The sequence below is a fragment of the Hypanus sabinus genome, chromosome 23 (assembly GCF_030144855.1).
Source record: "Hypanus sabinus isolate sHypSab1 chromosome 23, sHypSab1.hap1, whole genome shotgun sequence".
NCBI lineage: Eukaryota > Metazoa > Chordata > Chondrichthyes > Myliobatiformes > Dasyatidae > Hypanus > Hypanus sabinus.
Window position 1 is genome coordinate 32259089 of NC_082728.1, and position 23156 is coordinate 32282244.

Consider the following 23156-nt stretch of genomic DNA (forward strand, 5'->3'; position numbering starts at 1 on the left):
CCTCATATATTATTAAATGTGGCAGTCCTGATATTATCTAGAATTACTAATACAAAGTGCAATTATAAAAATAACAAGTATAACAAGAGTAATTATAAAGAATCTGCAGAAATAGAGACAAATTGCTGGCCCTTTAAAGCATCACTCGATGTAATTCATAAGTAATTGTTATGGTTAATCCAATGTGTTGTGAATGTCATTCTTCATGATTAGAGTTTTCCTAAATGCACTTTATTTCAATCCAAATCACCAATTAAAAGTGGTACTGAGATTACAAACTAGTTGATCAAAAGAAGGTAGAACCTTTGGTTACCAAGTTGAGTGTATAATTTCCATTCAGAGTGAAGAAATGACTATTTTTCCACCAACTAAGCCATTCTAATACATAGAAAAACAGCCCCTGAGGGGAGTTATTTATCTATCATTTATATTTGTGCTTGGTAATGCCATTGAGCACCACCACAATAGCATAGTGGTTAGTGTCACACCATTGCAGCTTGGGTTGTCAGAGTTCGGAGTTCAAATCCAATGTCATTTGAGAGGAGTTTTTATGCCCTCTGGGTGCTCTGGTTTCCTTCCACATTCCAAAGATGTATTGATTAGTAGGTTAATAGCTCATTGTAAATTGTCCTGTGATTAGGCTAGGTTCAAATAGATGGGCTGCTGGGTGGTGTGCTCGTTGAGTCAGAAGGGCCTGTACTACACTGTATCTCTAAATAAATATATACTAAGTTCATCATTCATCTTTTCCAAATAGATTTGAGCTGGATTCTCTTCCAGTTACATATTAGCAGTCATGAAGCAAATCACTTGCACATTTGTGTCAATAGAAAAAACCCCACTCTTGAGCTAGTGATCTTTCTGATAAGATCTTCCCCTTTTCAAACCCACTCCTTTCACGTGCTAGATTAAAGGATCCCTAGTAGCCATAAGCTACAATGTCCTCAAGCTGAATGCATAGCTGATTACATTAAATGCATTCAACAACTTTAAAAACCTAGAACCAAAATGTACATTTTAAGTGCATTAAATAAACATCAAAGTATCTGCTAAAATAACACAAAGAACCATTGAATTTCAGATTCAAAATAACTTTTATTTAAGAAGCACATGGAAAAATTACAATAAGTATAGATAAAATTAGTTTTCTTAGATGCCAGATACTTTGCTAAACAGTAATTATGGCACAGTACAATATTAAAACCTCACGTGCCTCTGTAGCTCAGTATAAGGATTGTCTGTGGAATTTAACAGCAGGACTAGTTCATAAATAGTTTACACTCATCAGCTCTGTGATTTTCTTTGATTGTATTGGAGAAAGCTGCAATAGCTGGGCCTTTGGGGAAATGTAGATTCATTAGCAACAACTTTGGGACTTTTGCGTTAAACAAAGCATGTGAAAAATTCCAAACTTGCATTCAGTTTCATAGTACAAGTTGAGCTCCCCTCATCTGAAAATCCGAAATCTGAAAACCACCAAAATTCAACCTTTTGAGCATTGATATGACGCCACAAATGGAAGATCCCACAAGACACTGGGAAGGTTCCCAAGTAATGCACAGGTCACTGTGCACCACAGAGAGTACTGCGAGGTGACCTCACATGCTGAGAGTGAGGCCCTGTTGGCGCCAGTGTGTTTTCAGAAGTCATCAGAGCCAAGCCTTCATGTATTATTCAGAGTGATTACCATGTGTTTTGAGTTTATTCTCTGCAATAAGCTGTGGAGATATTGTTAAAATTGTCAAAAAAGCCTGCAGTTACTACTATGGGTGATAGATAAAAGAAAAAGAGGAAGCATATGTACTGCATATGTTAATCAAAATGGCTTCTTTGTTTATGCAGAGATACAGCATGGAACGGGCTATTTCAGCCCAGTGAGTCACGCTGCCCAGCAACACACATATTTAGCAATGCCTAATCATAGGGCAACTTACAATGACCAACAAATCTACCAACCGGTACATCTTGGCAATGTGGGAGGAAACCAATGCGGTCAAGGGTAGAATGTACAAACACCCTGCAGGTGGAACGTTTGTTAAAAGTAAAAATGTTTCTTTGTTTTGCTAACTGGTGAGAGAGTGCTTTCTCTTGCAGCTTGTTTGGGTTATAATTACTGACAATGAGAATTGTATTCATTTGTTAACCAATTGGGATAGACGTTATTCTTTCTTGTGGGTCTGAGAGCTGTTGTTACACAGATTTTTGGGAGAGTCGGGGAGAAGATCGCAAGGAAGGCGGACAGGTGCTGGAGGCGCTGCTGGTCAATCACTGAGGGTGGCCCCAGCTGCGCGGGTCGTGGAGGTTGGAGACGATTGAATCGTGGACCGAGACAGTGGATCAATGGTTGAGCTCCAATGATGTGCACTAATTGACTGAACCCTGATAAGTTCTGATGCCTTTTCTTTCTTTTCTTTTCTTTCATATATATTGTATCACTATTAATCACTTAGTTCTTGTAAGATTTATAAAGTGTATTCTGTAAATGTACATGGTGTGCGAGTTTGTATTAGTGTGCATTTCACAGCATTCACATATACGGGAAGCGCGGTTTGGCGGGTGGACGAATCTGACCCTAGACACACCCCAGCCGATCGTGTAAGTGTTACACTTGTGGGGTGCTCGTCCCAGATTGAATTTTCGGTAAGCTGTGTAAATCGCGCACGTTCAGTAGTGCAGAGGTGGATCGAGATAAGATTGTAAACTGGTGCGAGTTAGAGGATGCACCAATGAATTATGCATGTGTGTTAAGCAGGGTGGATTTCCGCATTTCAGAAGGTGTGTTAGTGCGAGGGTTGAGTTTGGTCAAAGGTATGGGGCAGATAGAACTGGTGGCAAGAAGGTGTGGTAAAGAGGTGGAGGCTAGCTGGGTGTTGGTTCATATGAGTGCTGACGTCATGACATTGGAATTGCCAGCAACGGTAAGCGTCCTGGGGGAGGCGGGGCCGTGGGGCCTCCACTCCCTCCTGGAGGAAGAAGGTGAGGAGACACTGGAGGAGGAACTAGAGTTGACCCCAGGGGAGGTGCCAGTAACCAGTAAGAGGGGGTCAGAGTGGGAATGCTTGGCCAGGCCCTGCCCCCGCAGCTAGAGGGGAGGCCTCCAAGCTGGCAGCTACCCTTAACTCCCTGATGGGAGTGGCAGGCGTCCCGGGAGAGGAGGGGCGGCAGGTAGCATGTGCTTTAACTGTGGGAAAGAGGGGCATTTCCAGTGGGAATGTGAGAGACAAGGCATCACATGGAGGGCAAGCCCCCGGCAACTAAGAAGGGAGAGGTGTCGGGAAACTTAGGAGAGACTCAGTGAGGGAACGGACTGGAGTCTCTGGAGGAACATGTTCCCAGAAATCAGCCAGGGGACCACCGAAAGCCCAAGCCTTTATTCCAGCTGGGCTGGTGGGGCCCCGTTCCAGCGTGTGCCTATGGATAGAGGGGGTTTATGCAAAAGCCATTCTCAGCACAGGATCGCAGGTTACCTTATTGCACCGGTCATTCTACAACAAGTATCTAAAGCACTTGCCAGTAACCCCATTTGACACACTGGAGATTTGGGGTGTGAGTGAGGGTGATTATCCACATGATGGGTACCTGTCAGTGAGACTGGAATTCTCGGAGGGCGATGTGAGAGTGTCTGAAGTTATTGAGACGTTGGTGTTGGTTTGTCTGGGCCTGGTGGAAACAGGTGGCACTGCCCTTCTGGTGGGGAGTAACTCCCCTCTTGTGCCATGGCTCCTGGGAGCCTGTAAGGAGAAGGCAGGGGAGAACTTTCTGGAGACTCTCTTGGTACACCCAGTGTTTCGGGCGGTGTTCGAAGAAGGGCTGGATCCTGAGTGCAAGCGAGGGACGGCGTGGTGTACGCATGCGAGGCCTAAAGTGTTACACCCAGGGGAGGTGGCACTCGTGATGGGGATGCCCAGATTCCCTGGAGGATCTCGAAGGGAAGAAACGATTTCCTGCGGGGGTGCTGGTGAGGCCCGAAGTGCAGAGGCCAGCGGTGGTACATGCGAGGCGGATAGCCGTGAGTGTGAGGAACACGACGGAGAGAGAAATCACCTTTAAGAGAGGGATGCCGCTGGCGCATTTGTTCCCGGTGATGGTAATGTCCAGCGCCCCTGTGAGGCCCACTAAGGGGGAAGGATTGGAAAGCAGAGGAAAGCTGACTGCTGAGGCTTTTAATTTTGGGGATTCTCCTGTGCCACCGGAGTGGAAACGCAAGCTGATGGAGAAGATGTTGAAGCTGGAAGATGTCTTTTCTCTTGGCGAGTTTGATGTGGGTTGCTCCAAGAGCACTTGCCATACCATCCGAGTGACTGAGGACACCTCGTTCAGAGAGGGGTCATGGTGACTGGCCCCTGCAGATGTGGAAGACGTGCGGCAGCACTTGTGCAAGTTAAAGGAAGCTGGATCATCACGGAGTCCCGAAACCCGTATGCGTCCCCAATAGTAGTGGCCCGGAAGAAGAACGGAAGGGTAAGCATGTGTGTGGACTATAGGACCTTGAACTGGTTGAAGACGTGCTGACCTGTCTAAGCGGAGCGAAGTGGTTCAGTGTGCTGGACTTAAGGAGTGGATATTACCAGATCCTGATGAGTGAGGCTGATAAAGAGAAGACGGCCTTTATCTGCCCACTGGGGTTCTTTCAATTTGAACGAATGCCCCAAGGCGTATCAGGGGCCCCAGCCACCTTCCAGAGGCTCATGGAGAGGACTGTGGGGGATATGAACCTGCTCGAGGTGCTGGTGTACCTGGATGATCTGATAGTGCTTGGATCTACTTTCGAGGAACATGAGGAGAGGCTGCTGGTGTTAAGCCAGTCTAAGGAGAAAGGGTTGAAACTTTCCCTGGACAAATGCCAGTTCTGTAAGCCGTTGGTCGGCTATGTTGGCCACATAATTTCGTGAGAGGGAGTGGCTACTGATCTGGCTAAGGTAGACACACCTGGCCGAGACCCCAGAAGGTGAGTGCCCTACGCTCGTTTTTGGGGTTTTGTGGGTAGTACTGGTGATTCGTGGAAGGACATGCTAAAATGAGTCACCCGTTGAACCAGCTATTGTGTGGCTATCCACCTGTGGGGAAGAAAAAGAAGGAGGACCGAGGCCAGGAAACAGGAGGATACTGGAACCTGGCAGAGCCTTTTGGATTGAGATGGGATGATAAACGTGAGGAAGCATTCCAATTTCTGAAAAGGGTGCTGACTCAGGCCCCGGCATTGGCTTTTGCCGATCCCCAGAAGCCCTATGTGCTGCACACTAATGCCAGCTCAGAGGGTCTAGGGGCTGTCCTGTACCAGGAGCAGGGCAACACATTGAGGCCCATGGCGTTAGTCAGCCGAAGTTTGTCGCCCTCTGAGAGAATCTATCCCACTCACAAGTTGGAGTTCCTGGCGCTGAAATGGGCGGTGGTGGACACGTTGAGCGACTACCTATACAGGACCAAGTTTGAGGTGAGAACGGATAACAATCCTCTCACTTATATCCTGACTGCGGCAAAACTGGATGCCACAGGGCATCGGTGGTTGGCAGCTTTGTCGGTATACGTTTCCAGCCTGAAGTACCAGCCGGGAAGCAGGAATGTTGATACGGACGCTTTGTCATGTCGGGAGCATGGGGAACCGGAGACAGAGGAGGAGTGGGAGAGCATTCCTGCCCCGGAGTGAAAACCATGTGTCAGTTTGCTATCACCGTGAAGGCCGAGGGAAAGGGGAGGCTGCAGCGAGCAGTGGACCCTCTTGGGGCTTTTGATGACGCCCTGCCTACTCCTTTGTCACACTTCGATGAGGTGCAGTTTGGCGGGTGGACGAATCTTCCCCTAGACATACAGCAGCCGATAGCGTAAGCATTACACCTATATGTTGATATATAACATAGAAAGTCCAGTTGTTGGAAAATCTTCACAGTGGTGTAAGTGTGAAGCATCTGACAGAAGAGTATGGTGTTGCAATGACTATCAACTATAACCTGAAGAAAGAGGAAGGACAAACTGTTCTGTGCTGAAAGTAATGACCAGAAGTTAATGAAAAATAGAAAAACATTGCATAAAACAAAAACTGAAGATCTCAACGTGTATTGAAAGAATACACTATGATTCATCAGTATCATAGTGAACATATACCACTTAACAGAATGCTGATCATGAAACAAGCAAAGATCTTTCACAAGAAACTGTAAATTGAAAGTAATTGTGAATATTCAGCAGGCTGGTTGCAGAAATTTAAGAAAAAGCATGGAATGAATTATTTAAAGACTTATGATGATGATGATGATCATGAAGCAGCAGAGAAATTGATTGATAATTTGCCAAGATCATCGCCGATGACGATCTAACACACTGAACAGCTGCATCAGTACATTTGTGTGTACCAGTAGCACATAGATTCAGAGTCAGGAATGATGGTGATGCCAAACAGTCATTGGCTGTGCACCTGAGCAACCAAGGTATTGACAGCTTACATTTCTGAAGGTTCAATGTACTTATTATTGTTTCATGCACAAAATCATTAAAAATAATATATAAAATGACCTTCAGGATATCTGTACAGTATAAGCTGTATATGTAATGTAAATGGATTTAATGCTTACATTTGGGTTCCATCCCCAGGCTCATTATTTATATGCAAGTATTCCAAACTATGGAAAAATCTTAAACCCTGCTGGCCCCAAGCATTTTGCATAAAGGGTGATCAACCTGTAGTGGTTGCAAAGCCTGGTAGTTTTCCTTTATTACTAATATGACCCACTGGGATTTTACATGATCCAACAACTGTGCCACTTTGATGAATATTCACTCCATGGTTGTTTGCTAATGTCGGCTTTCTAAACCCAATATATGCTACTCGTAGGATCAAAAACAGATGTAGGTAAACTTCCAACTGACAGTTTATTTAGTTTCTGGTCGTAAAAGGAAGTCAGTTTTCAGCTCTTAAAACATAAATGGAAAGCAGTAATCAGTTTGAAGTTAAAAGCACAGCTTTGCAAAGCAGCTCTGAATTTTACAGACGCTCTGTCTCTAGTAATTAACTACACCTGCTTTATTGCTGTTGAGGGGTCAGTATAAGACAATGGATTGTTTAATTTGGCTTGTTTCAAAACAGACAATCTGACTCTAAGTGGCTTAGTTCAAGGAAGCATGCTGACCAATGGGTCATGTCAATTAACATATCAATAACTGATGTGTTTATAGTTGGGAATTTGATATACTCAAGGAAATTAGCTTCACAGCATTGATTGTGGGAGCTGTGATCTATGTCTCCCAAAAAAAAAACACTTTTATAATGTTGGGTTAAAATATATCTGAGGAAATATCATATGCATGTGAAGTCACCCAGGTGGGAGAAAGCAGGTACAAATGGAAAGTGCAGTTAAGCTTATTGGGAAAGGGGTAAAGAAAGTCAAGAAGAAACACAGAATGAACTCGAATCCATTCCTTTCGCTTCAGTTTCTGTGATGGATGATTAATTGTCAACATCTTTGGTATGTCCTTTTAGTTTTCAGGAATTGTACTGGTGTTTGGAAAATCCTGTGTGCTTTATATTTAAGAAATGCTTTATGTTTAGGAAATGGTTTGCAATTTAGAATGTTTAAGATAGTAATACTCTGTGAATTTTAAATGTATGTTAAGAGTGTTGTTTGGATTTAAATGCATATCACTGAAGATAAATTACAGTAACTGTGTTTGCACCGATCTTTTTTGGTGATTGCTCATCCTGTGGCGTGTCTTGGGCACCTGAAACCTGGCGGAGTCCATCCCTCACCAGGTTTTTAGGAGGTCAAGTTGCCAGCTCGGCACTCAACCCAGGCATGGATGGAGAGCACGCAAGGAAGCCAGCCAGATTCGAACTCGGGAGCGCTGATGGCACTACACCACCAGCCAGTGGGTATATAGTGGGTATAGTGGTTAGTGACAGCTAAACTCACCATGAAAAATAAATAGAGAGGTAGACTAGTCTTTAAATATTGGGTAGTTACATCCCTTTAGTGAGATTACTCATGGCTATTTATATCTATTCAAGAAGGTGGGGCCTGTCAGCCTTGGATGGCAGTCCACCTGGGAGAAGGAAAACTCTGACTTTAAACCTCCACTGTCTTGCAGCCGAGTAAACTCCGAGAAAGAAATCCGGAGCTGGGTCCCTAAGACAGTTTACAACTTCACTCTGGCAACCTCTGCGATGACACTGGTGACAAGCTGTATCGACGCTTGCCCTTCCCTTGGACTATATATCGGTGACATGGAGAGGATGAACCCACTGCATGGGCAACAGCCGATTCTTCAAATCTTCCCACCCAGGCTTGCACCCTGGAGAGGACACAGTCCACCAGAGGCGCAAACTCATTACCCCCTGGGATTGACAGTTGCCTGCTATTTATATCTGATAGGGCTTTTATTGAGTTTAGTGATCAGCAAACCTAATACCATCACACAACCAGATCATGTAATACCAGAGTGCAAATCTCCCAATGGAAGGTCAGAGAGTGAAACAGATCAAAAGATCACTTATCATCAATAATGATGGCGAATCCTGAACTGTAATATTTACCATCTGATCAAGAAATTTTAATTAGATAGATTAACTGGAGTTTCATATATTTTTTGTTTGCAATTCAGTTAATTATGCAAACGAATGAGGTAGAATATACTGTATAAGTGTGTCCAGGAAACAGTTTGATAGATTGGTTTGCTCTCTGCTTTGGCCAAATGTTGACGCAATCATATTTCTCTGTTAAGTACATGGAACTTAATAAATATGTTCTGATCTAAACTCTTCTAGCAGTATTGTTGACATTAAACTATTATTTTCTCTCAGGTACTTAAATGATTTACGCCTATTAAAGTTCCTTATCTAGCTTCTCCCTTAACAAAACTGCACAGGGAGATAATTATTGCAAGGGAAACTAAAAGTGTACAAAAATAAGACTAATTAACTGAATAGACTGAAGTGTAGCCAGTGGACTTCATGCCAGATTTATGAAAGTTAATGCACTTCAGACAGGGAAGAGAAAGCATAGGTAAAAATGGATAGATGCTTCTATGATACTACTAATTGTGACAACAGAACTGGAACAATTACAAAGGACTTCAGTGTGTATGAAAATGTTATTAATAAATTTAAACAAGTGATCACAGGACTAACAAATGATGCCTAGAAATTGATTCTATTTCTTTTGGTACACAAAAACATTGAGGACAGTGGGGGTTATATGGGTTTGAGACATTGTTGGCAGCCATCTTCTCATTTAAGATGGGTTAGTGAAGACGACAGCTTACTGGCGGTTTGAAAGGCAAGTAATTTGACTAATAACACCTTTTCTGAAGTATATTGTGGCAAACTCTCACCACAAACAATGAAGTGATGAGCAAAGGCAAAGCAAATGCAAGAGTTGAGTCATGCTGATGCATTGCAAAATCAACGCAGATGGAGTGAGCGATTCAGGGAGGAGAAGTTTCGCTGCCCATCCAACTAACCCACGTGTGAAGTTGAATCGCTCTTAGTGCTGAGCTGATTTAGAGAGGTCGAGAACAGCTTCTATGCGGGCGGCGAAATCTACACCCGGACTGAATTGCATGGTCTAGGTCCAGTGTATTTTGCTGCACCAGGGCCTGGGTCTTAATGCAAGGTATGATCTGCTATTTGGACAATTTAAACACTGACCCAGATAGACTGAAGAGGTGGGATATCAGGATCAGAGGCAAGAGTGAGCTGATCTCATTTGCTCTCCCATGATGTTCACCCCTTTCAGTGGAGCTGATGCTATGAGGCACACAACAGCCAACTAAGAGAAGATTGTTTAAAGGTAGGTTGGGTTATCCCTTCCAGGATTGAGAATGACTGCAGAGTTGAAGAATGTTGCAAGAAATTTCATTTCCTCTGAAAGTGAGCCATAGATCACTAAACGTAGTGCCTAACAACACTTTACCTAGATTCAAACACTAATACACACACACACACTTACTCCATCCATAATCAGAAGGTACCAAAACATCTCCTATATCAAACCCTCTCAAGATGTTTAAGCCGTCATCCAACAAGCCAAAGAAATCAAGGCTCCAGATACCATTATAGCATTGTTAGGCTAAAACAACAATGAAGGGAGGGAGTTGATCCATAAAGGTAGAGCCTTGGCAGATGACACAACTGACCAAGCTGGACATAACAATCCTCCTTCTCATGCATAAAGCGACCACTCAGGCTGAACTTTTTCTCTAGCAGAAGCTATCTGAAATCCGCCATTTATATTCATTAATAATGTGGAGGTCAACCATCTTGGTTCTTACAAAAATATGTATATGGGTAAGTATTCTACTTAAAAGATAAAGCAGAGGTTGTGTGGGCCAATAAGGAGAATCGAATACTTTCAATCTATATTCATAGATAAATGTTTATGAATTGGTAGACGTTGGTAGCTTTTTCTGAATAAAGCTTTTTACTAAACAAAAGAAGATCTATCAGTAAAGTGTTCGGAAGCCAGGATGATATAAGTCTGTAGTGAATGGTAGACTTAACTGGTGAAAATTACTCAGCAAACAAAGAATGAAGAAGAAATATTGTATGGTTTTAGGAAATAAAATGGGTGAAGTAGACCACGTGTATAAGGAAGAATACTCAGGGTGCAGTAATCATTGATTATTTGGTTCAGTTTAATAATGGATAGAGACAAGATGAAATCCAAAATGGAATTCCTAATTAGAGAATGAGTTAACTTCAATGGGATGAGAGTGAACTTGGCTAAGTTGGCTAGTTGGAGCTCCTTGGATGCTAAAGGGCATAGAAAAATTGATAACACTAAAAAGGAGGGTATATAATATATTTCAGCTCCTTTGTAAACAATAAAACTGGACAGGAAAGTAAGAAGAAGGTCAAAGGGGTGAATAACAGTTAGCATAAAATGGAATCAAAATATCTTCTTTAGGCATACTATGAAAGAGGGTGGAACTAGTTAGGGATTTATAAAAAGCAAATCATTGTAAGGGGTCATGATGAAGGGCTTGGAGTAGATCTTGTCTACATGCATTTTTAGAAGGCATTTGATGAAGTCCAGCAAAAAGGCTAGAAAGCAAATGAGGTCCATATAATTAGTGGATCCATACGGGACAGAAAATTAGCTTCAAGACGGAAGCAGGGAGTAACATTAACTGGTTGTTCTTCAGATTGGACGATGGTAGACAGTGCAGTTCCCTAAGGATCACAGCTTTTTCTGATGGTGTTCAGGGTAAAAAGACTAAATCTGTAGATGTCAAAAAACCTGGGAAATATGGTAAATAATTAGGAGGAGGCATTATCATGCTGGAAAACAGAAACAGGTCGGCAGAATAAGCAGATAGGTGGCAGATGAAATTTAATAGAGAGAACTTAATATTCATTTTGAGAAAGAACAAGCAGATGTAACATAGACCAAGTGGCACAAATCCAAATGGTGAATAGGAATAGAAGGTCAAAGGGGTGAACAACAGTGTAAGGGTATAAATCCTCAAATTTGCCAGGGAATGTTGAGAAACTGGACAATAAAACTCATGGGATCCTGAGAAATGCAAACAAGGCATACAGTACAAAAGCAGGGAATCTATGTTGAGTCCGTGTCAAGAGACGATTAGGTCTCAGCTGGTACATTGCACACTATTCTGATCAGCAGATGTTTTAGAAGGTGTGAAGGTCTAGAAGAGGTTCAGAAGAGCTGCACGAAAATTGTTCAAGAGATGACTGATATCAACTGTGAGATAAACTGGAGAAATTAAGGCCACCTTCCTGGAAGAAAGAAGGTTGATTGGAGATTTGGTAGGAGTATTTAGACCAATATATATGGTAAACAAGGGTGTGGCCTCCTCTATTGTAGTTCATGGGATCACAGATTTAAAACTTGGGGTAAAAGATATATGGGAAGTGTGAAGAAAAGGTAGTTTATTTGAACCTGGAATTCAGTGCCTCTGAGCTGATGAAAGCAGAATTGATAATTTTTTTCTTCAAAAGAGGATTATACAGACACATGAGAGAGCATAATTTTCTTGTTTATGAGAAAGAGATGGCAATTGAGCCTCAGCTTGTTCTGCTAGGATCCATTATAGGTTCAATAAGCCTTCTCAAGATCCCTATGGAAAAGTATATCCTGTTCTCTGGGAGGTCTTCAATAAAGTGCGGCAGTACAGCACACATTCAGCAATAAATTCCGCCTAAGACTGAGAATTGAAGTAGGTGCCTCTTTAATGAACACCAATAGGCATTGTGTTGCCAAGCAGAGTCTCAGCAGTCCTCAAACTGGCCTTTCCTGTTATATCCATGAAATCTTGACAACGTGGTAACTTGGACTGCAGGTGGGTTAAACCAATAATCTATTTCAAGACCCCACTCTGGCCATCTTGAGGGCTTTGTACAGACAAAGGATGAAGGAAAGATCATTACCTACCTGGTGAAAATCAATAGTGCCCAAAAAAATCTTGGCCCTCATCAGATTCAACCAGATCACCATCTCGCTTTGCGTGCATATACACACATACATGCGCTCAAATAAAAAGTTACACAGCCATGATCATGTAACATCCATGATGTCCGTATACTTAAGAAGCTGGAAACATCTCGAGTTACAGTTTCAATTTATTGGGCATTTAAGCTTCGCCAATATGAATATAAAGTATTGCAATTAAAATAGTTGCAAAATAAAAAGGTTAATAAGACCTGAGTTTATAATTATTATAGTAGCTTCATAAATGTTTAATGTTTCCTTTGATAGCCCTTCTGAATTTAAAATGTTCTTTCAGTCATGGAACAGCACTTTCAATGATTATAATATATCCACAAATAAACAAAAAGAGAGATCAGCTTAAACCAAGGTGAATAGCAATATGTGAAGAGATTATATAATTTTACCTTCAGTATGTAATGAATTCGAAGACTGGTCAGTTCTGCACTTCTGTTTTTATTCATCATAATTGTTCTCTCAAATAAAACAGGAAAGGAAAATGCTTCCCTGAAGAGATACAGGGCTTTCTGTTTAACTAAAGCACTAGGGAAACATCTATAGCTTGAGGCAAGGTCTTTTGCCTCAAACTAATTCTTAACTGCATTATTCACCAGCACTTTGCCCCAGTTTACTGTATTTCTCAATCCAAGTCCCTTGATAGCAATACAATGTTAATCAGAATATTTAAAGCAGGCTCCAGCTTCAGGGCAAAATACTCTTAGGATTTTAACTTTATGTTTGATTCACTGTGAAGCATGTATGGTTTTAAAAATGTATTTTGAATAACTACTGCTGGTAAAGCCACACAGGAAATATACAAAACACTCATACCATTCAACTAATTTAATGTCACAAATATACTGATAAATAACTATGTTTTGTTGCATTTGTTTGCAGACTATTTTTGTTTTAACATTTATCACAAAAAAACAGTTCAAAACAAAATTGATCATATTTTCCTGAAAAAAAAACTACAATTTTGTATTTGGTGTCACAGTTCTCAGTTCTTGATTCTCATTTTAAACCAGTCACCAAGAACTATCTCGGTTTAGAACAGCATGGGTAAATCTAAATTTTTGCCTTCCTACTCTCAAATGTAGCAAGAGGCACTGCATTTGAACAAAAAATCTTTATTAAATGTTGCATCATAACAATTCCACAAATCCCTATTTGAATGACTGCAAAGCTCTGAGGAGTGTACATTTAATACCGATGAATTAATTTATCAACATACAGATTAAACTTTCTTGAGAAGGTGCAAACCCATTATAATGTCTGTCGATAAAGGTGAAATGTGATCAATTGTCATCGGGTACTGCAGAGAAATTGGAGAGTTTAGGAAGTAAACTGAAAGAACATGTTTTCGTGAAAAGATCCAGATGGCACTTTATCATACTTCTCAAAAATCTTTCTGCTGCAAGTACTACAAAGCAGGCAATATCAGAATTATAGGCTGTCTCTGGTAATGAATGGATTCCATTTTTACAGACATCCATGAGTCGATTTTGCCCATAAATTGGAAAATACACAAAAGCTATACCGCCATGGTATTGTAATAAATAGCATCGAGCTCACATAAGATTGATAAGAAGGAAAACTTGCTAAAACTGGAGAGAGGGAGGAAACTTGCTTGTATGAACAAATGTATGTACATACTTTTGAATCTAATAATATTATGGGAAGCCAATTTGCATGGAGGACTTTATATATGTCAAGCATTCTTAGCTCAGCGAAGGCCTGGACAGATATTACAAGACTTTATGAATATTGTTGCTGATCTATTTTTCAATGCTAATGATTGTTGCCAATTCCAATTAAAGAGCTTACATTTATTTTTCAAATTTACAAAGAAAAAGATATTGATATTTGAAAATTTGTTTAACCCAGAGGAGAGCGATTTTGAGCATTCTTCTGGGTTTCTTGGCACACGTCAAGAAATCTTTCTCCTGTGACGTACTGCTCTTCACCACCCTGTCCAGTTCCCCACATCCCCTGAGAATGATTCCCCATCCACTTCCCATCATTCAGCAATGATATCCCCCTGTAACATTGCTTGCTTTGTGCTGTATCCCTTTAAGACCAGATTGTAAAAATTCTCACCAGTGAGGTTAAATGCTAACAGCTGTATGAACTTGCAGTAAGGAATGCCATGCTGAAACTGAGGTTGTTGATTTTTATGTGACTTTTCACACCTTTGAGTGATGAGGTTTAATAAATCAGAAAGAAACAAGGGAATACTGCAATAACATAGTGAGGGAGAAAATGAAAATCAAAGCATCACATGAAAGACCAGAAAATGTAAAAAAGGTGTGCAACAGAACCCAAATAAAATACAAAGTACAATAAATCAAAGCTTACTGCTCTTTATCTGAATGCACATAACAAAGTGGATGAGCTGGTGATGGTACAAAAGGTAACGTGAGCAAAATCTAATAACTCTTATAGAAACATGGCTATTGGCTGATGAGGTCAGAGACATCAATATTCCAAGTTATTTTAGGTTCCATAAGAATAGGCAAAAGGGGAAAGGAGGTGGGGTATTATTGTAAAGAAAGGAATGAATTATTATTGTGCTGAATACACCCTAAGGCATAGTAACTGAATGAGGCCATTCAGTCCATTGAGTCTGCTCTGTTATTCCATCACGGTTGATCTATTATCTGTCTCAACCTCATTCTTCACCCTTCTCTCCATAATTTTTGACACAAAGCGCCTGATGAGAGTTTTTTTACAGGCTTCCAGACAGTAGCCATGATGTGGGATACAAATAACAATGGGAGATAGAAAAGGCATGCAAAAAGGTTATTGTGGTCTCCCTACCTTCTGTCCAAGACCTCTTTCAGAGTTGATGCCTCCAGATGACACGGTACATCATTAAAGACCTCTCACACCCTCTCCATAAACTGTTTGTTCTTCTGCCATCAGGTAAACATTACAGGAGCATCAAAACTAAAACCACAAGGCTACTAAACAGCTTCCTCCCACAGGCAGTCAGACTGCTAAATAGCTGCTCTACCTGACTCTGCTTGGGACATTTTTAACTTGCACTGGACACTTATAACTTGATTTTAATCGACATGTGGCTGTTGTGTTTTACTATTTATTGTTGTGTTTACTATTTGTTGCGTTTGTTATGTTATGATTGCACTTGCCCCTGGGAAACACTGTCTCATTCTGCCCTGCAGAGCTGATGTATGGTTGGAATGACAATAAAGTTTTTGAATCTTGAATCTTGAATCTTGAAAAGGACAATGTTACGATGGTCATAGGTGATTTCAATATGAAGGTAGAATGGAAAAAATAGGGTAGTGCTGGATTCCAAGAGAGGGAATTTATAGAGTGACTATGAGATCAATTTTTAGCGCAGCTTGTTATTGAGCCCACTAAGGAAAAGACAATTCTAGATTATGTGAAATAAACCAGGTGTGATTAGTGAGTTTAAGATCAAGGAACCCATAGGACACAGTGATTATAATATGATAAGATTCACACTACAGTTTGAGAGAGAGAATCTAAAGTCAGATGTATCAGTATTAAGGTGGTGTTAAGGAAGACATGAACGTGAGAGGAGTTGGCCAAATTTGATAGGAAAGGGACACTAGCAGGAATGATGCAAGAACAGCAATGGCTTGAGTTTCAGGGAGCAACTTGGAAGGTGCAGGATAGGTATGTTCCAAAGAAAAAGAAGGGAAGATGATGCAATAATGGCTGACAACAGCATAAAAGCAAAAGAGAGGGCATATGATATAGCAAATATTAGTGGGAAGTTTTTTAAAAACCAGCAGAAGGCAACTAAAAAACTATAACAAGAGAAAAGATGAAATATAATGGTAAGCTAATCAATAATATAAAAGAGGAGATCAGAAGTTTTTTTCAGATATATAAAGAATCTATCCGAGAAAGGCAGCATCCGTTATTAAGGAACTCCGGCACCCGGGGCTTGCCCTTTTCTCACTGTTATCACCAGGTAGGAGGTACAGGCACACACTCAGCGATTCAGGAACAACTTCTTCCCCTCTGCCATATGATTCCCAAATGGGCATTAAGACTTTGGACACTACCTCCCTTTTTTTAATATGCAGTATTTCTGTTTTTGCATGTTTTTTAATCTATTCAAAATATGTAATTGATTTACTTGTTTATTATTATGCTTCATTTAATTTATTTTTTCTCTCTCTGCTAGATTATGTATTGCATTGAACTGCTGCTGCTGCTATGTTAACAAACTTCACCTCATACGCCGGTGATAATAGACATGATTCTGATTCAGAATAAAACAGAAGAGAGAGTGGACATCGGACTGCTGGAAAATGATTCTGGAGAGGTCGTTGTAGGGAACAAAGAAATGTTGGATGAACTTAATAAGTAAGTGATTTCCAGTTAATTGGTCCATTATTTAATTGGGGCAATCATTTATTTGGGACAACTCTTAAAGAACAAATGCTAATCAAGAAAATAGCTGCAATTCCCTTTGTTTATTTAGGGCACTATGCTGTTTAATTGGGACAGCAGACTGTTTCTGAGCAGTTTCTTGATAGCATCAGTTGTGTGAACTTGTGTCGCTGTTAGACACTACAGCGTGCTTAGATCTAACAATTTTTAAATGGCATCAGTTGCATGTGTTGGTGTCTGGAAAGAAATGATTTTTGTCATTATATTTGGTGAGAAATAAGCAGTAAAACAACTAAGATTTTTTTAAACAGAAGAAATTCTGCCGATGCCTGTAATACAGAGCACCAAACACAAAACGCTTAGGGAACTCAGCCGCGTTCAGTCCTTCAGGATATCATTAGTCCTGATGAAGGGTCCTGACCCTAAACATCAACTGTTCATTCATTTCCAGAGATGCTGCCTGACCTGATGAGTTCCTCCAGAATTTTGGGTGTGGTGCTCTGATTTGTTTTGCTCTCTGTGGTTTCAAGCATTCAGGCTTGGAAATGCCAGGAACAGCCAGACATGTGCACAAAATAATTTCCTGACTTCAACAAGTCAGTCCTATGAAAATTTTGAAGGTATCGCCAATTATTTGAATGTTACAATGAAAATGAAGATTTGGAGGATGGAAGATTGTACGAAGGCAGTCTCTTATCTGCATTAGGTTTCTGTTTTAATTTTGTTCATTTACAGTCAATCAAACTGAAATTAGAGAAATAATTTACACAATTTTCACAATTGAGGACATAGCAAATATATTGGAGATTTATAATGAAATAGCTTCAAACAAAAAGGGACAAAAATGCAATAAACACTGTCTCAATTTACAAGGTATTGGAAAAACTAATGTCACAAAAGGCACACAAGATGCCAGAGCATAATCTATCACCAAGGGGTTTAAGGGAACCAACGACAGAGAAAATGGAGCCATCGGCTGAAATTTTGCAAAACTTGTACAATTATGGAAGATACCAGCACATTAGGAAACTGCAAACATGTCTCCATTCTTCAAAAAAACAGGACAACAAAAAGACAGAAGTAATAACGATAGCTTGTTGGCAAATTGTTGAGAAGCTTAATGTAGTGTAAATGGTGTGCAAGATTTTATGGAAGCTAAGTTTTATTTGACAAAATTACAAAAGTTCTTTAAGGTTCTGATGAGTAAGTTTACAGATGGGGATGTGTAGATGTGTATTTGTAATTTATAAGATTCTTAGTGGGAACAACAGGGGCTTTGTTTGACATACACTCAGTGGCCACTTTTTTTTTTAGGTATCCCTGCTTGTTAATGCAGATATCTAAACAGCCATTCATGTGGCAATAATCCAATGCATTAGGCTTGCAGACGTGGTCAAGAGAGTCAGCTGTTATTCAGGCAATGCACAGAATGGGAATGAAATGTGATCTAAGTGATTTTGACCATGAAGTACTTGTTGGTGCCAGATGGGGTGGTTTGAGTATCTCAGAAAATGCCAATCTCCTGGTATTTTCATGCACAACAGTCTCTAAAATTTAGAGAAAATGGTTTCAAAAACAATTTAAAAAAACCAGCAAGCTGCAGTTCAGTGGCTAAAAATGCCTCATTAATGAGAGAGGTCAGAGGAGAACGGTCAGACTGGTTCAAGCTGACAGGAAGACAACAATAACTCAACTAATCACAAGTTACAACAGTGGTGTGCAGAAAAGCATTTCTGAATGCACAACACTGTAAACTTTGAAGCCGATGGGCTACTGCAGCAGAAGACCATGAACATACAATACACCAAGTGGCCACTTTATTAGGTACAGGAAGTACCTAATAAAATGGCAACTGAGTGTATGTCTGTGACAGGGAGAACTTTGAGTGATGTAAAGTAATAGAAGATTAGCAGGTGGTCATACAAAACAAAGCTATGCATTAATCAAAACATAATTACAATTACTCAGATATTTAATATTAAAAATATCTCTATAGCTTTTTCTTCTCATATAATGATCTACCAGATACAAAAGGCTATTATTTTGATTATATGCTGGTGGTAATTGTTTAGTTCAGGCCTTGGAGAGACATTCTGAGATTTGTGAGTATGAGAATGTGCTTGTGGCACATTCTTGTATCATTAATTTTTGCATGGACATGAAGATATGTATGAGGCTACACACTTGGAAACTGAACCAGTAGATAATTTTTGGCTTTGTTACCATTGGAAAAGTTCCCATGTATTCTTATTCCAAATGGCTTCTTTCATTCAGTGCCCAAATAATGCTTGCCAAATACGAATGGTAACATTTTGAGGAGTTATCACATGACAATTCATCTTAAATATACAAAATACATTTTTTTCTTTCAGCATAAAAAAGAAAGAATCTTAAATACTGGTTATAAAAATGAAACTTCTCAAGTAAAATATTGTCCCTTTAATTAATGTCCTTGATTTCTTGCAATAGCGTTCCAGAGATTAATCTTCTATTCCCAAAGATGTCAAGATGATCTGGAGGGTTGCAGTCTTGGTTCCAATACACACGACACACCATTCAGCATACTTTCCATCAGCTGTCAGACGTTTTGCCAAAAGCAGTCACCTGTACAGACTACTGTTGGATACCAAACTTTATTTAACTGAATCATGATCTATTCAGCACTTCACAAAGCATACTTTGCTTGCAAGTCAATAAGGCACAGTTAAAATTGTGGCAGCATGGTAGCATAGTGGTTAGCACAGTGTTTTACAGTGCCAGCAATCTACTGAGGGTACAATTCCCATCACTGTCCATAAAGAGTTTGTACATTCTCTCTGAGACTGTGTGGTTTCCTTTGGGAGCTCTGGTTTCCTCCCACAGTCCAATCATGTACTAGATGGTAGATTAATTGGTCATTGTAACTTGCCCATGATTAGCGCTAGGGTTAAATCAGGGATTGCTGGGCATTGCAGCTTGAACAGCCAGAAGGATGCCACGCTGCACCTCAATAAAAAAATTAATTAGATTAAAGTTTCAACATGACCTTCTGATCCAAAATGGAGTTAATGCTCTTTTGTAATTTTTGTCTATGGCCCAATTGTTCTTGTTACAGAGGAGCTGCATCTGTGTTTTTCAACAAAACCCACAGGACTAGTTGTAGATAAGCTGACGTACATTAAGAGTCTCTTGTAAAGTTATAGAATATACCCTTCCATTTCAACTATAAGACCACTATACTCTTACCATTGCAGCACTCTGAGCTTAAGATGGTGTAGGTTTACTCGCCAATATATTTCTCCGCAGTCATAGGCTTCTGACTTCAAGAAACACAACCAGAAGTTTTGGGGAAATTAGTGCACTGTTCATATAAATATTTCTGGACTTAACATATTGAGATATAACATCCAACCCACCTCTAATCTATTCTATTCTGTCTATATTCCCAAAATGTTTCCATTTTTCTATACACTAGGGAGAATTTACAGCAACTAGTTAACCTAGTAAACTGCACATGGGATGCAGGAGGAAACTGCAGCATTAGAGGAAACCTAAGGAGTCACAGAGTGAATATGCACACAGACATGTTCGGATTGGACCTGAGCCATGGAAGCTGTGAGGCATCAACTCTATTATTATGCCACACAGCCACCCCTGTGTCAAATCAATCCTCTTCTGAAGCAATAAGAGCTTTCCCTAAAACAGCATGCATCCATTAATTGCCTCTTCAGCCTGCTATATCAAATTCACCATACATTTGGAAAGTGTAATAAAGTAGAGGTGAGGAGGCTTGTTCCTGGCCAGTATTAATAATTACAAGATGTGGAATTAAATGCTCAATATAGTGCAGAGGTCACAAATTGCTATCATCTTCAAGATGCCTTTTCATGTAATAAACACAATTAATGATGCTGAACATACACTAAAAAAGTATACCATTTGGATTTTCAATCCACAGGTCAGAATTTCAGGCTTTTGTCTTGAAAATAATATTTAATTTTGATCACAAACTCGAGATTCTGCAGATGCTGGAAATCGAGAGCAACACACAAGATGCTGGAGGAACTCAGCAGGTCCTCCATAAATTACAAATGAATACATTAATTATCATGTAGTTATTTGCAATTTACATATTCTTTATCACATAGAACAACTAGAAGACAAAACTGATTAGTAACATACTATATTAGTAATCCGCAGCAGCGTAGTAGTTAGTGTGATGCTATTACAGCTTGTGGAGTCAGAATTCAGAGTTCAATCCTGGCGTCCTCTGTAAGGAGTTTGCACATTTTCCCTGTGGAATGCATGAGCTTTCTCCAGGTTCAATGGTTTCCTCCCACAGTCCAAAGATGCACTGGTTGGTAGGTTAATTGATCATTGTAAATTGTCCCGTGATTAGGTTAGGGTTAAATCAGGGATTGTCAGGGGTTGCTGGCAATGCAGCTCAAATGGCCAGAAGAGCCTATTCCACGTTGTAACTCAAAATAAAATACATAAAGTAGGCTTCTACATAGAGGCTAGGTCACTTATTGAAAATCACAAAACTGTAACTGATAGATTTTTGTTGAAAGAAAAGGGAAAAATGCCTAGAAATTGGACCTATTTCAGTTAATACACAGATTGTATTAGAAAACTTTCTTAGAAAAGCTTGACCTCATAATTATTTCTACTTGATTTAGCAATTATTGTGAAAACTGACATCTTCTGATTGATTGCTCACCATATGTCTGATACTTGCCCTGGTCAAACCTGAATCCATGGAAGCCAAAAAGCTAGACAGTGGAGATCGGGAACAAAAACAGAAAATGCTGGAGATGCTCAGCAAGTCGGTCAGCATCTGTGGATTGAGAATTAGCGTTAATGCTTCAGGTTTGAAATACTTCATAAGAACCCTTTGTCTGTAAAAGTGTTTTAAAATGGTAACTATTTTGTTTTCCTTTCATATGGGCTGACCTGCTGAGTGTTTCTAGCATTATCTAGCAACGTCTCAGATCAGCAGTGTCCAAGAGATCTTCAAGGAGCGGTGCTCCAGGAAGGCGGTGTCCATCAATAAGGACCCCTACCACCCGCGACATGCCTTGTTCTCATTGTTACCCTCTGGTAGGAGGTACAGAAGTCTGAAGGCACACACTCAATGATTCAGAACAACCTTTACAGCTCTACCATCTGCCTTCTAAATGGACTATGAACACATGGTTATTTGAGTTATTGTAATCTTCCTGTCAGCTCGAACCAGTATAGCCAGTCTCCCCGCCTCTCTTATTAACAAGGAGTTAACCCATGAACACTACCTCATGATTGCTTTTTAAATTTCTGTATGTGTACTACATATCTTACCTTAATTATATATATTTACTATAATTTTTTTTCTATATTTATCATGTTTTGGGTTGTATTGCTGCCACAAAGTTAACAAATTCATGACACATTCTAGTGAAATCAAACCTATTTCTGATTCTGATTCAATTATTTCCTTGCCTTCTGAGAGAAATTGTTTGCTACATTTGGTTGCCATTTTTTTTGGATACACCTGCTCATTAATGTAGATATTTAATTAGCCAATCATGTGACAGTGACTTAATATATTAAAGAATATAGAGACGGTCAAGAAGTTCAGTTGTTCTTCAGAGCAAACATCAGAAAGGGAATGAACTCTGAACTAAGTGACTTCGACCATGGAATTATTATTGGTGCCAGATGGGGTGGTTTGAGTGTATCAGAAACTTCCACACACTACAGTCTCTAGAGTGAATAGAGAATAACGTGAAAAAAAAATTCAGTGAGCCGCAGTTTTGTGAGCAAAAACTCCTTGTTAATGAGAGAGGCAGGGGAGAATGGCTATACTGGTTCAAGCTGACAGGAAGATTACAGTAAGTCAAGTAACCACATTTTACAGTAGTGGTGTGCAGAAGAGCATGAACATAAAATCAGGTACAGGAGGTACCAGTCTGCCCACTTTCCTCTGCTTCTCTCATTAGGCAATTGAATAAACCTAATAAAGTGGCTGCCGAGTGTGAATGTCCAGTTATAACTCACAGGCAATTAAGAAGAAAACACTAAGGAAGATTGTTAAGGATAAATTCATTCAAGGTTCCCATTAGGGTATTGTTCTTTGCATCTGTCTGCCTAGGTTTTTATTTATCAATATAAATTCTACAATATTGTTGGCATACCAAAATTAACTACGTAATCCATAGCACAGGCACAGCCTGCATGTGACTGTGCCAGCATGCTGAACCTTTGCCTTGCAGTGACCCAAGGTCACTGATTACACATATTTGGACCTGTGTACACAACTATGAAAGCCAAGTTGATCAAACTCACTGAAAGCAACCAAATGCCCCCCCC

The 23156-nt window shown here is 40.1% G+C and overlaps 1 long non-coding RNA gene across 1 annotated transcript in view; it reads right to left on the reverse strand.

Moving 5' to 3' along the window:
• The window catches only part of LOC132380315 (uncharacterized), a 60510-nt gene extending 47575 nt beyond the window's left edge, over window positions 1-12935 (reverse strand). Inside the window, exon 1 of the long non-coding RNA XR_009507731.1 lies at window positions 12845-12935. This is a non-coding gene — a long non-coding RNA (uncharacterized LOC132380315). The remainder of the gene's footprint in view (window positions 1-12844) is intronic.
• Between the last annotated feature and the right edge of the window lie 10221 nt (window positions 12936-23156).